General features: G+C 50.1%; 1 pseudogene; it reads right to left on the bottom strand.

The window, feature by feature from the left end:
- Positions 1-1,355: 1,355 nt before the first annotated feature.
- Positions 1,356-9,606, bottom strand: LOC137457417 (olfactory receptor 14A16-like; annotated as a pseudogene).
- Between the last annotated feature and the right edge of the window lie 3,102 nt (positions 9,607-12,708).

Here is a 12,708-nt window from a genome sequence, read left to right as displayed (position 1 = left end):
TCTGCTATGCTACACCCTCCTCCTCCCGCCCCACAGTGGCTCACACCAGTGGCCCCCCCCGCAGTGGTTTCTGGTATGACCTTTGTCGACCAAAAAGCTCTGTTCTGATTTAAAGCAACAGTGTTAATGTTGTCATTTCTGATTGTAATGTCTTTCAGAGATTTTTTTATTTAGAGTTTTGTTGGTTTTTTTTAATAAGAAAAATTACTAGTAAGCACTCAGTATATAGTAATTGCAGCAAGCTATACCTACTTAGTAATGAGTTCAAATTTTAAGTCTGTTTTTTTTGGTTTGAACCTTTTTGGTTTTGTTTTTTGTGTGTGCCTAGACATTTCAAAGGAACTCTGTGTAATACAGTTAAGGTTTGTAGTAAATAGGTATTTAAAAAAATATCAAGACTGTGAGCAGTAAATCTTTAACTATTTGACGTAAAGACTCTGATGGGAATGTGTTGTTACCAGGGTGGATGCAGTCTCTTATTAATATTGGGTTGTTGATTTTATTGATTGCTTTTGTTATATTGTTAATTTTACCTTATTGGCTTTTTATGTGTGCAAAGGATGTTAGGTTAGAATGATATTGTTTTGTTGCCTTTTGATTCTGTTTGTTATAGAGTTAAACTTTGTAGAAAAAGATGAGCTTTATTGTAACGTGTCAACAATTAACAATAACTAGTAGTTAACAGAAACTGTGAAAACAACTTACTTACAACAATTATTAAAATAGCAGAGAATGGCAGTAACAAAAATAAGGACAACAGCACAGATTGAGACACTGAACAGCAAATAAACTAACACTCTAAGCCACCTTCGACCAACCACCTCAACATCTGGATGCAGCGTGGTGCGATGGGTGGTGCCAGCTCTCCTCCTGAGGAGAAAAAAAAAATTAAATCCTTGATTTTTTTTTTTAATCAACTGCCATGATTAAGAGACAGGATGCAGCCTGATGCAGGCCAGGTGTCCACTTTATTATACAAAATTCTTCTTTATAAAACTAATACAACACAAAAGCAGTTTACGATGGACCAGGGACTCTGTTACATCAATCTTCTATATGCCTGAAGTCTTACACTCTCAGGTCATTAACAACCACTCTTAATCAAATATCTGCCCTCCTCCAACAGCACTGCTGCACCGTGTTTCACAAGCCATCAAGGCCAACACTGTCTCCTCTTATCAGTCCAGCAGTGCTTGGAGCTCGGGTATCCAAGATTTAACCCTTCATTTCCCCCTTCTGTTATATAACAAGAATCCCCTTAACAAAGAAATTAATCAAACTCTGTAAGCATTACAATAAACAAGATAAAAAAGGATAGCAAAAAGAATAAAGCAGTAAAAGCATGCATAATTGCTCTAAGAAAACTACAAAGCCAGAGAAAAAGTCCCCAATTAGCAAGCAATTTAAAAGATGAAGGAATATCATGAAGTGTTTTCACATGTACCTTGATCTGTAAAGACTGTGGAACAATTGTTTGGGTCCAAATTCTCCACCCTAAATATTTCCAAGGTGGTACATTCTGAATTTTCTCAGATGCTACACAAAACCCCACTTGAGTCACAGTGAATACAGCAAGGTCTACGGCTTTCTCCATGAGCTCGGGGCTTTGTGCTGCCACTAGAATGTCATCCATATAATGATAAATCAGAGCTTCAGGAAATGCCTCTCGAACAGGACTAAGAATTTTTGCTACATACCACTGACAAATCGTAGAGTTATTTTCCATTCCTTGTGGAAGCACAACCCAATGACATCTCTGCAAAGATTGTTGCATGTTGATGTCTGGAACTGAAAAAGCAAATTTAGGAGCATCATTTGGATGTAAAGGAATGCTAAAGAAGCAATCTTTCAGATCAATAACAGTTAAATGGCAATATCATGGTATCATTGTGGGTGAGGGTAGCCCTGGTTGAAGGCTCCCCATATCTTCCATAACGTCATTCATCTTTCTGAGATCATGGAGTAAGTGCCACTTGCCTGTTTGTTTTTTGATGACAAAAATAGGAGAGTTCCATGGACTCGTGGAGGGTACAATATGCCCTTTCCCCAGTTGCTCTGTGACTAGTTCTTGGAGTGTGCAAAGCTTTTCCAATGGTAGGGGCCATTGATCCACCCAGACAGGGGGATTTGTTTTCCACGTTAACTGGAGGGTGTCGTGCACCACAATGCCCCCCTCTAAAAATGGGTGTTCATGGTCACCCCCCATTGTGAAAGCACATCACGTCCCCATAGCACCATAGGCACAGATAAAACAAAAGGTTTCACAGAAGCTATATGTCCCTCTTGTCCCTGAATCTGAATGAAATTCAGGCTCTGATTACTTTCTCCAGCTCCCCCTATGCCTGCCAGCACCTGAGATGCACTAGCTACAGGCCAGCGGGGGGGGGCATTTAGCTTTAGAAATCACTGTGACGTCTGCTCCAGTATCAATAATACCACTAAGCACTATTTTCTGCTGACCATACCTCAGGACACATTGACAGATAGGACATTTTTGAGAGATAGTCTGCACCCACAGAATCTGTGGATCCCCAGTAGACCCAAATCCTCTTTTATTTCTTAAAAGTCCCTTTACAGGGGGATCCCAAGGGAAGAAACAATAGCTCTGCAATACTTCCCTTTGGTACTGTGCAGGGAGGAAACGGAGTCCTTGCCATGATCTGAATTTTATCTGTGCTGTCAGAACCAACAACCCTAGGAAGCACAAAAAGTCCTGATATTGTTGTTGATGATCTACCTAATATTAATGCCTGAGTTTTAACTGAAAGAGGACCTGACACACCTGTTGGCAATAAATGTACCGTGATATCAAGTAAAGTTACTGTGTCAGAGGTTGCCAGGTCCAGTCCTGCGTTGCCTGCTGTTGCTGGGCGGAGGTCAGAGACATGCGTGCTGTGGCATCTGGCTGGCCGGTGACAGCTGGATGATTTGTGTCTGCACACAGCACTGTCCCGCACTCTGCATCCAGTTTCCCTGCACAGGCTGGCCTTGAGAATTATACTTAGACCGACACTGGTTGGCATAATGCCTCCCCTTCTGGCACTTAGGGCAAATCCCGGGTGCCTTAGGTTTGGCTCCAGTATTAGCTACCAAACAATTCTTCCTGAGATGACCTGGTTTCCCACAGCCATAACAAACTCCTGTATTCATTGGACCATTCATAGCTGCAAAAGCTGCAGCCATAGCTTCATACTGATGTTCCATCATACCTACCTTATTACATGCCTCAATCATTTCTAGCAAGGTGGGGTTTTGATTAGGCAAAGATTTTAACAGCTTCTTACAATCTGCATTTGCATCTTCCACAGCCAATTTCAACAGGAATAGAATAGAACATGGAACAGGTCATCCTGAGTGCAATAACACAGCACTTACAGGATGGCCAAGGGATCAGGCCTAGCCAGCATGGATTTAGGAAGGGCAGGTCCTGCCTGACCAACCTGAGCTCCTTCTATGATCAGGTGACCCGCCTGGTGGATGTGGGGAGGCCTGTTGATGTAGTCTACCTGGACCTCAGCAAGGCCTTTGACACCGTCCCCCATAGCAAACTGCTGGCCAAGCTGTCAGCCCATGGCTTGGACGGGAGCACACTGCGATGGGTTAGGAACTGGCTGGAGGGCCGAGCCCAGAGAGTGGTGGTGAATGGTGCCACACCCAGCTGGCAGCCAGTCACTAGTGGTGTGCCCCAAGGATCAGTGCTGGGCCCTGTGCTCTTTAACATCTTTATTGATGATCTGGATGAGGGCATTGAGTCCATCATCAGTAAATTTGCTGACGACACCAAGCTGGGGGCAAGAGTTGATCTGCTGGAGGGTAGAGAGGCTCTGCAGAGAGACCTCGACAGGCTGGACAGATGAGCAGAGTCCAAGGGCAGGAGATTTAACACATCCAAGTGCCGGGTTCTGCACATTGGCCACAACAACCCCATGCAGTGCTACAGGCTGGGGTCAGAGTGGCTGGAGAGCATCCAGGCAGAGAGGGACCTGGGGGTGCTGGTTGATGGTAGGCTTAACATGAGCCTGCAGGGTGCCCAGGCAGCCAAGAGGGCCAATGGCACCCTGGCCTGCATCAGGAGCAGTGTGGCCAGCAGGAGCAGGGAGGTCATTCTGCCCCTGTACACTGCACTGGTTAGGCCACACCTCGAGTACTGTGTCCAGTTCTGGGCCCCTCAGTTTAGGAAGGATGTTGACTTGCTGGAACGAGTCCAGAGAAGAGCAACAAAGTTGGTGAGGGGTTTGGAACACAAGCCCTATGAGGAGAGGCTGAGGGAGCTGGGGCTGCTTAGCCTGGAGAAGAGGAGACTCAGGGGTGACCTTATCACTCTCTACAACTACCTGAAGGGAGGTTGTAGACAGGCTGATGATGGTCTCTTCTCCCAGGCACCCAGTACCAGAACAAGAGGACACAGTCTCAGGCTGCACCAGGGGAGGTTCAGGTTGGATGTTAGGAAGAAGTTCTATACAGAAAGAGAGATTGCGCTATGGAATGGGTTGCCTGGGGAGGTGGTGGAGTCGCCGTCATTGAAGGTGTTCAGAAGGAGACTTGATGGGGTGCTTGGTGCCATGGGTAGATGTTTGGGTGGGTTGGATTGGTTGATGGGTTGGACACGATGATCTTGAAGGTCTCTTCCAACCTGGTTTGGTTTATTCTAATAAAGGTTTTATTCTAATAAAGGTTTATTTACTAGAGAAATGGTTAAGCATTCTACCTGTGCCTGAGTGTGTCCAAAGTGCCAATGGATCACACTTCACAGTGAGCACAGTGCAAGACTGGGTGCAAGGAGAATGAATTAAAGGAATGTTCCCTACCCCATATTATCCTCTGGCTAATGGTGTAGCTGAACAGACCAATGGTCTTAGTAAAAGACATGCTGATAGCTCAAGGCACAGCTGGGCTCACAGTTGGCAGAAGCAGTTTCTACTGTCAGCAACTGATGAGGAATATATGGAAGACCCAAAATTCAATCATTTAGTCCCATGGAACTAGTGATGGCTACTGCCCATGGACCTGATGGACAGAGGAGTGAATCCCTACCACAGATATAGACAGCCCAACCTGTACTAGTGAAGATACTGTGCCTTGGCATTGTGCACATGATATTGGCAAAACCCAGAGGCTTCAATGCCTGGGAAGCCTTGGATGGGATTGGGATTGGGCAGGAACAGCAATGGAGAGGTTGAGGAGAGTGAGGAGCAAAGTTGTCCATTCAATGTCAGACCTGAAAGACAGATTTCCCTGCAGGTGCAGATGTCCTGGTGAGATAGCCTGGGTCAGTGTCACTTGGTGAATTATCATCTCTGCTCTGAACTGAAAGCTAACAGAATATTCTACCTCTGATATGAAATAAATAATAAAGGAGCTTTGTGAGGAGCACTTTGAAATGCTGAAGAAAACTGCAAAGACACAAATAGCTCTTAGGACACTTGGGGATCATTGCCTGAACCTCACACACTGAGAGGAGACTGAAGGAATCTGCTCAAGAAGTCAGAAGAAAAACAAAGAGTGCCTTGAAGTATTAATTGGCCTCACTGAGGGCCGTTAGCAACAAAGCCTCCCAGGGGTGGTTAGAGAAGCTCAATGGAGGCCATGATTGAAGGCAGACAAAGGCAAAGTGCAGCTGAACAAACCCTGGCCTTGGTTTAGGAAAGAGAAAGGCCAAGCTCTGACCCTCAGGTCTTGGAAAGGCAGATCCTGAGAGCCTGCAACTAAAACTTCCTCTCAGCAGCCATGGTGGCAGAAGCTGCTGCCAGAAGGAAGAGGATCAAGACCTTGTCCCTGTTGAGCCTTTCAGCCCTGCCAGAGCCCTTGGCCATCCCTCCTGCAGGCTGTGCTACCCTGTCCCATGCCTGCAGTTCTTTCCCTTCAGGCTGTTGACATCCATCTGGCTTCCCCAGGCAGCTCTCCCCCTGACATTTCCACACCTTCACTCAGGGCTCTCCACTCTTCCTGCCTGTTCCTTGACACACAAAGGATCCCCAGATTCTTTCTGGGTCACCTCTTGCACCACAGCTCTACACTTTGAGTGACATTTTTTTGTCCTGACCTCCACTCTGAACCTTTAAGTTGCACTTTCTGAAGGCTTCCTTCTGTGTCCACAACCAAGAAAAGTTCCATTGCCTGACACCCCCCTTCAAGCAGGTGCACATTACCCCTGAGCCTTCACTTCACCAGGCTAAAGATGCTTGGCAGCTTCAGGTTCTCTATAGAGTCTCCAAACTCCATCCAGGCAGATTTCCTGTAGAGCTTCTGCAGTACCTCTCCATTCCTCCAGACTAAGGAACTCCCCAGCCAGACACCAATATTGCAGATGTGGTCCCAGCAGTGCTGAGTGCATGGGGAGGACAACCTCTGTGTCTGGGTGGCCACACTCCTCCTACCACAGCCCAGCTGCACTTGGCCTTCTTCGCTCTGCTCAGGCTCTGCTCCATCCCAGGCCATTGGCAATGGTCCCTGCCAGAGTCCTCTCTGCCTGGGCACAGAGCAGAACCTCCAGCTGCAAAGCAATAATCAAGGCACCTCCCTGCTGCTGCCTCTCAGTTTAGCAGTCCCCAGCCCAGCCCTGGGCCTGCTGCTGGCCAATGATACACAAGGGTTGGATTTTACAGTGACTTCACATTCACCTCCTGGCCATGTGCCTCCTCCTGTCCTAGTTGCTCCTCAGCCATCCCTGATGTCCCAATGCTGGCCCAAGGCCTCAGCCTGCTTCTGGCCTGGCAGCTGAGCAGGCACAAGAAACCTCTGCAGGGCCTTCCAAGGCAGGTCCCTGCTGCTGCCTCTCAGCTTCTCCAGCAGCCACAGCCAAGCCCTGTCCCTGCTGCTATCCCCTCAGGCCCTCAGGTGGCAGGAAGATGACAACCCACCTCCAAGGCTCTTCCTGCAGGGGCCACCAGCTGCTTAGGGACAGGGAGTCACATAAGTCCCTTGCCCACCACATGCCTTCTCTTGCCTGCTGGGGCCTCTGGCAGCTGGGAGGCTAAAAGCGCAGAGGCCATGCAGGAGTCAGGGGCAGCCCTCTCAGCTGCTGCATCAAGAAGTGACATCCCAGTCCCTTTGCTGCCCTCTCCCTGCTGCTGCCCTATCAGCTGCTGAGCCAGCAGTGACCTCCCAGCCCCTTCCCAGCCTTGTGGCTGCTGCTGTGTAGGAGATCCTGAGGCACAGCTGAGCTGCCAACGGTATTGTTACCCATCTGCTCCTGTTGTTTGTGAGCTGTTCAGCCACAGACCACCTCCTGCTCACGAGGCTGATCTGAGAGCTCCCAGCCCCTGCCCTGTGCCAGGGGCCAAGCAGAATCCCTCAAGAGTGGGAGGGGATGCAGGTGAGGAGTCAGAGCAGAGGCTGGAGGACTGGGGCTGAGGTGTCAATATTGGGGCTGAGGGCTCAGATCTGTCCTTCAAGTCTGTGGCTCAGGCCAAGGCTGAGGAGAGGCTTTGGTGTCCTGCTGAGTGCGCTACATAGGGCTGAGGGGAGAACCAGCTCTGAGTTGCACAGCTTGGGCTGGGGATCTGTTGAGGGTTGGGGTAAAGGGCAAGGCCTCAATGCCAAGGGTAAGGGCCTGGACCAGTGTGAACAATGATTACAAAGTCAGGGTCAGGGGTAGGTGTGGGAGAGGCTGAGGTGGGAGGGGTGAGTTGAGGGATGAGTTCACTGCCTATGGGTTAGAGCACAGGACTGGTTTCAGGGGAGGAGCAGGGATGGTGGGGACTGATTAGAGTGTGAGGGGTCCAGGCTGTACTGGGAGGCAATCAGAGGATGGAGTTTTTATTGGGACAAGGCCTAATGTGTATTTGGATGGATTAAAGGGATCCTGTTTGGACTCGGGGCAGGGCCCAGACTGTACTGGGAGGGCATGAGGGTGTGCAGTTTGTACTGAAATGGATACATTCAGTACTGGGAAGGGAGCCAGGGGATACATTATGTGCTGGGATGGGACAAGAGCATAGAGGAAGAAGACAATATGAGGTAGCGTTTACAGGGATGAGACCACATCTGTACTGGGAGGGGATAAAGGACTAATATTTGGGCTAAGTCTATAATGGAAGGGGGTCAGGGTATCCAGTTTGGACTCTGAGTAGGTGCAGCATGTAATGGGAGGGGCTTGGGGTATGAAGGCATGAGGAGACCTCCTGTTCTGATGGCAGTGCTGCTCTGGAGCACAGCTCTCTCCCACAAGCAGCCCTGGACTCTCCCTGGCTACAGTCCCAGCACTGCCACACAGCAGCAGCACAGTGCCCAAGCTGCCAGAGCACTCAGGGCTTGCCCCAGCACAGCGGCTCAGCAGGAGAGGGTGGAAGGGAAGAAAGAGCAACTGAGGACAGCCCAAGCTCTGGGGCTCCCTGGCACTGCTGCTGTGCTGGGACTCTGCTCCTCCACCTCTGCACACAGGCACTGCCCTGTAGCTCCACAGAAGCCTTGGAGGAAGGGACTCAGAGAAACAACTCCTTGCAGTGTCCTTTCTTGTGTTGACCACACAGGGAGCACAGCTCCTCATGTCTGCAGCCCCTGGGTCACACCAGACAGGACAACACTGAAGCAGAAATGGTATGAAGAAAGACATTTATGTGGGAACAACATTCTCACAAGGGGAAAAGCACCAGCAGCAGCCAGAACTCGAGCAGCCAGGCTGGGCTTGCACTGAATGACATCAGAACTGCTCTGCTGGGGAAGACAGAGTGTTTATTGCTTCTGAAAGCATCCAGGGATCAATTTGCTCAGGGCAGCTTTCAGCTCCTGGTTCCTCAGGCTGTAGATGAGAGGGTTCACTGCTGGAGGCACCACTGAGTACACAACTGAGACCCCCAGGTCCAGGGATGGGGAGGAGAAGGAGGAGGGCTTCAGATAGGCAAAGAAGCCAGTGCTGATAAACAGGGAGACCACAGCCAGGTGAGGGAGGCAGGTGGCAAAGGCTTTGTGGCGTCCCTGCTGAGAGGGGATCCTCAGCACTGCCCTGAAGATCTCCACATAGGACACCACAATCAACACAAAACAGACAAAGACTAAGGAGACACCAATGACAATTACCCAAATTTCCCTGAGGTAGGATGTGGAGCAGGAGAGCTTGAGGATCTGGGGCACTTCACAGAAGAACTGCGCCACAGTATTGCCCTGGCAGAGGGGCAGGGAAAATGTATTGGCTGTGTACAGCAGAGCATTGAGAGCCCCACAGGCCCATGCAGCTGCTGCCATGTGGAGACAAACTCTGCTGCCCAGGAGGGTCTCATAGTGCAGGGGTCTGCAGATGGCAATGTAGCGATCGTAAGACATGGTGGTGAGGAGAAAATACTCTGCTGACATTAGGAAGATGAAAAAGAAGAACTGGAGAACACATCCTGTGTAGGAGATATCCCTGATGTCCCTCAGGGAATTGTCCATGGATTTGGGGACAGTGGTGGAGATGGCACCCAGGTCAAGGAGGGCAAGGTTGAGGAGGAAGAACTACATGGGGGTGTGGAGGTGGTGGTCCCAGGCTATGGTGGTGATGATGAGGCCATTGCCCAGCAGGGCAGCCAGGTAGATGGCCAGGAAGAGCCAGAAGTGCAGGAGCTGCAGCTGCCTTGTGCCTGAGAATGGCAGGAGGAGGAAGTGGGTGATGGAGCTGCTGTTGGCCATCTGCTGCCTCTGGCCATGGAGACCTGTCCAAGAAGGGAAAGGCAGTGACAAGTCAGAGCGCACTTCTCTGAGAGCAATGATTGCAGTGCTCATAGAACACCTCCCCGCTGAGCTTCAGGAGGAATGGATCAGCTCATTACCCATCACTACCAACTAATTTCAGAGTTCATCAGAGCTTCAAGTGCAGCAGGGACCCAGAATTGCCATGAAGATTCCTCTGGAGTCAGAACAGAAAGTGACCAAGAGCCCAATCCCAGGAAACAAGAGTCCCAGGGAACAGGAGTCCCATGGCGAGGTGGAGAAATAGGGAACAGCTCTGCAGTACTACAGAGACAGTGAAGGGAAGAGAGAAAAGCAGAGGAGCTGGGGATGAAGCCTTCTCCTTACCCAGCTCTGATCACTGCTGCTCACAGGATGGAAGTGAAGGGCTTTGGTCCTCCTTCTGTGTGCACACTCCAGGAGACTTCAGCTGAGCATCAGCTGCTGAGATGGAGATGCCTCCAGGAGCTACAGCTGTAGTGTCCTGCACCCACAGCCTCATTGTGTCAGTGACTGCAGTGACTTCTCCTCCAGTGAGCTCTCAGTCACCCTCCCAGTCCTGGCCACCTTGAAGCTCTCTCTGCCTTCCTCATCTCTCTGAGATCCTCTGGCAGTGTCCTCAGCCCTGCTGTTCAGAGGAGCTGCTCCTGGCCAGAGCTGTCTCCTTCAGCACTGCCTGCTTGTCAGCAGCTCCCTCCAGCCCAGGAGTGCGGCCCAATTGGGCAGCAGAGGACCAGCCCATGGTGTTTTAATACCTGCTTGGTTGGCTTTTGGTGCCCTCTAAACCTGAGGGACTGAGAGGAAGCTGATGAAACCTCTGCAGAAGTCAAAGTCAGATTCAAACTCTGTAGTTTCTTCTACTCTTAATGGGTCCCAGTGGAGCATACTGGGAAGGTGTCCCCAGGGTCTGGTTAGAGCAGAAGGAGAGAGTGGATGCAAGGAGGCACTGAAGCATCTCCAGGCTGTGGTGAGAGCAGAGAACTGAGGCAGTGCTGACAGGTCAGGGCAAGCAGCTTCAAGGTGGCTCTACAGCTGAGGAAACCTGGAGGGAATTCCTTGATCCAAAGGGCCAAGCCCTGACCCCCAGCCCCTGGCAAGGCAGATCCTGTCCCTCACCTGTGGTTCTGAGCTAAGCTGGTTGCAGTGGGGAGTGAGGGTGAGCAGTGAGCAGGGTAGGACCTTGTCAGGTTTTGCTGTGGTTTGCTGCCGAAAAGTAACAAAATGTACCTTTAAAAATATCCTTTACCAGATGCTTTTTGCAATTAAAAACCTCTCCAATTAGCTGCAGAAACCTTGGCAATAATTAGAGGTTCAGCAGTATTTAATGAGCCCCATGGAGTATTTGGGGCTGATTACATCATCCTGAGGTACTGCCAGGAGACTCTGCCAAGGTACTGCCAAGAAGCTTCTCAAGAAGTCCAAGTCAGAAGAAAACTCCAAAGTATCTTGAAGCACTGATTGGCCTCACTGAGGCTTGTTACTGACAAAGGCTCCCCAGGGACTCGTTAGAGCAGCTTGTTAGAGGCCAGGATTGCAGGGAGACAAAGGCAAAGTACAAGGGAGAAAAACTTGCCTTTGGTCTAGGAAGCAGAAAGGCCAAGCCCTGAGCACTGCCCTTGGAATAGAAGAACCTGAAAGCCTCAAAGCCAAGTTTCTCCTCACAGGCCTTGGTGGCAGAGGCAACTGCCAGAGCCAAGGGGACAAAGATCTTGGTCCTGTTAGGCCTCTCAGCTTGACAGAACCCTTGGCCTTCCCTACTGCAGCCTGTCCTACACTGTCCCATGCCTGCTGCTCTTTCCCTTCAATAGCTGGGATGAATGCACAAAGAGATTTCAGAAGACAAATTAAGTCTACACAGCCTCTGAAGTGCAAACCCCTCCAAGAACAACCCTAGCAGAGTGAACAGAAGATTAAGTTTCAGCAAGTGAGGCATATGTAAGATGCCATCTACCAGCACAGGGACAATAAACTACTGGCTGAAAACAGCAAATAGAATCACTAACAGTCTTAGAAGCTGGTAGAAGTGTCACAGACTCACAGAAACATTCAGGTTGCAAAAGACTCTCAGGATCACCAAGTCCAACCCAGAACCCTACTCTGCAAGGGTCACTCATGAATCGTATCTCCAAGCACCACATCCAAACCACCTTTAAATACATCCAGGGTTGGGGACTCCCCCACCTCCCTGGGCAGCACATTCCAGTCCCTGACCACTCTTTCAGTGACAAAAAATATTTCATACTGTCCAGTCCAAGCCTCCCCTGTTGCAGCTTGAGGCTGTTCCCTCTTGTTCTGTTGCTAATTACCTGTAAGAAGGGATCAACATCAACGTTTCTTCATGATGTCCTTTCAGGCACCTATAGAGAGTCACAAGATGTTCCCTCAGCCTTCATCAGTCACTCTTCATCAGAATTTATTCTCCAGGCCCTTCCCCAGCTTCCCTGCCCTCCTCTGCACTGGCTCCAGCATCTCCACATCTCTCTTGGATTGTGGTGCCCAAAACTGGACACAACACTTGAGCTATGGCCTCACCAGAGTGGAGTACCAGGGGACAATCAGAATACAGTAGATCGCATTACTCCTGAGATTCCAGTCACAGCCTTAGACTACTATCCAGCAAGGATGTTTGAAATCAGGATGACACAGGGGTATCAGGCAATACCTTACAGCCAATATATATCTGCACATTGGCCACAGCAACCCCATGCAGTGCTACAGGCTGGGGTCTGAGTGGCTGGAGAGTGGCCAGGCAGAGAGGGACCTGGGGGTACTCGGGTACTGCTTCTCAGTCTCTGAGATTCATGGACTCGGCACCAAAGCCACTGGGCTGATCCTCTGCTGCTGAGCCATGCCAGGCTCCTGGGCTGGAGGGAGCAGCTGGCAAGCAGGCAGCGCTGCAGGAGACAGCTCTGGCCAGGAGCAGCTCCTCTGCACAGCACAGCAGGGCTGAGGACACTGCCAGAGGATCTCAGGAAGATGAGGAATGCAGAGAGAGCTTCAAGTCTGTCTGGACTGGGAGGGTGGCTGAGAGCTCACTGGAGGAGAAGTCACTGCAGTCACTGA

The sequence above is a fragment of the Melanerpes formicivorus genome, unplaced genomic scaffold (assembly GCF_026170545.1).
Source record: "Melanerpes formicivorus ecotype bairdi unplaced genomic scaffold, bMelFor1.0.p_v2 SCAF_178, whole genome shotgun sequence".
NCBI lineage: Eukaryota > Metazoa > Chordata > Aves > Piciformes > Picidae > Melanerpes > Melanerpes formicivorus.
Note: the sequence above shows the minus strand (reverse complement) of the source record. Positions and strands in the feature narration are given on the sequence as shown.